This window comes from Trachymyrmex septentrionalis, unplaced genomic scaffold, assembly GCF_001594115.1.
Source record: "Trachymyrmex septentrionalis isolate Tsep2-gDNA-1 unplaced genomic scaffold, Tsep1.0 scaffold181, whole genome shotgun sequence".
Taxonomy (NCBI): Eukaryota; Metazoa; Arthropoda; class Insecta; order Hymenoptera; family Formicidae; genus Trachymyrmex; species Trachymyrmex septentrionalis.
The window spans coordinates 121493-123923 of record NW_017304979.1 but is presented as its reverse complement, the minus strand read 5'-3'; positions in this window follow the sequence as shown (position 1 = coordinate 123923).

Sequence of the window (2431 nt, the reverse complement as noted above, 5' to 3'; positions counted from 1 at the left end):
CCTTTCATTGTCTCGCACGCAACTTTTTTCGCGTCCCCCTCTTTCTGCACAATTCCGCTAATAATTACATTTTTCTTCTTTTCTCTTCTTTCCCGCATCTCTTCTCTCTTCTTCATCATGTATATTTCTTTCTTCAGCTCCTCTATCTCTTGTTGTCTCGCCATATCTCTTCTTTCATAGTCCTCTTTTTGCTTCTGCAATTCTCTCTTTAATTCCTCTTTATTCTCTTCCATCTTAGCCTTCAAGTCTTCTTTCATCTCATTCAGCATTTTCTGCATCATTTCCTTAAATTCATCCATCTTTTCAACCTTGTCCAGAGTTTCCTTTTCTCTCCTTACAAATTCCCTTTTCTTCTTTATCTCCTCCCTTTCTCACCGTCTTCTCCGCTGTCCTCTGTCTCGCTTTCTCTCGTCCTCTTCGAAAGCCACGATTCAACCGACGCTACGCTCACTCCACTCGCTCTCCTCTCTCGCTTCAATTTATCCGCGATTGATGGTCTGCCTCTCCTGCAAATACTTTTATCGCTCAATGACTCCTGCTGCCTTTCCATTTACTTGCAATGCCCTGCTTGTTTTTGCATACGATGCATATAGACTTTGCCCCTTTCTCCAACAGGCGGCGCCAGTTGATCGTGGTTGCTACGGCCGGAGACGCTGTTGCCACTTCACTAGATTTGGCAACCTCGCGCCTTATATTTGGTGCCGATAGCCCACGTGGCGAATTTAGGTTATCTTTTTTTTTTTCTCTCTATACGTCGCAAAGAAACACACCTGTACTGTCTTCGCCGTTGTCCAGCTCGGTAATTCAAAGTGCTTACCAGTCTCCTGCAAGCAAAAAAGGCCCGAAGGCAGAAAGCGGCAGAAAATTCTCTATTTTTTCGGAGCTTACAAAATATTCCTCCTCACTCTTACTTACCGGAACCGGAAGTCCTCTTATTATTTTATATATTCAAGATCTTTTTTTACATTAATTGTTTTCAATTTAACACAACTAATTTCACTAATTGTAAGTATAATGCTTTCATTATACTTACAATTAGTGAAATTTTTCTGTTGGATAACATCATTTTTATGATAATTTTAATACAGGTATATAGTCCATAACAACTTACTATTTTCTCTAATGCATGAGAAAAATGATTTGATTATGATTTCATGCAATCTCTATAGTTAAATGCATTTTGATTAAAATATAATTTCTGTTGTTATGACAAATTCAAGATTTTACAATTAGAATGTTTGGTCTATATACTATATTATTATATTATAAGGCGTTATATTATAATATATTGTGTATAATATTACAAAAATTTATTTAATATTTTTTAGATGGATTTATTAGATCGCGTTTAGACAGATACACCAGAATTTTGATTAATGTTAACCTCAGCATACTCTAGAAGTTCAATAATTGTGCTAGTCAACATAGATCGAACAAATATGCTATATTCTTTTATGTTGTGCATATTGTATCTCGTAGTAAAGTAGAACGAAGCGATGTGTGCCATGGCTGACGAAAAAAATGTCTTCTCATGTCTGTCAATATAATTTTGAGTAGTGTATGAGGATTATTGTAATGATTAATTTGAATATCTGAATATTTTATATTACTTTATAATAAATACTCGATGATAGTATTAAGTGATATCCATGACGTTACGTTTTTGTCGCAAACGATTACACAACAATTTTATTATTGTGTATTAATTTAATATTATATCAGTAATCTAGAGTCAAAAGAACAAAATGCTCTGTCATATGGTAATTAAATTATTAGCTTTTTGACAAGCTAGCTTGACTGTCAATCAGTTTTAAATTGTCACTTAAAACTGATTGACAGTCGCTATAATAACAGTGATATTATACCTATTATACATACGCTTCTTTTTTAAAATCCAAATCTATATAAGTCAGTACCTGTACCATTCTTATTTTTCATTCAATATATTGAAAGCTAAATTTTAACAATGAGTTACAAGACAGAAGACAAATTCACTTAAATAAAATTCTAATAAATAGATTGTTAATAAATAAATAATTATTTATACCTTATAGATTCCTATGTGTGAGAAACAATTTATAGAAGAACACAGTCTACAGAAATTAATATTTTAAATGGTCTAGCTGAATCTTAACAGCTTATATGATTCTGTGTGAATTTATATAAGGTGTAGTAAAAAGAAATCTATTATTTTTGCATTAAATTGAAGGCTTTATTTAGCATAGTTAGAATGATCCGATTTAGGTCAAATATGCACCGTTTTGTTCGATAACTTGTTGCCATTTTGAAGGTAATTTCACTGCCTCTCTCATAGAAACCGTCGTCCCTATTGACAAAAAACTGGGACAGTCGATTTTCACAAGCTTCTCTTGAGGTGAATTTTTCACCAGCAAAATCATTCGCCATAGACAGGAACAGATGGTAATCACTT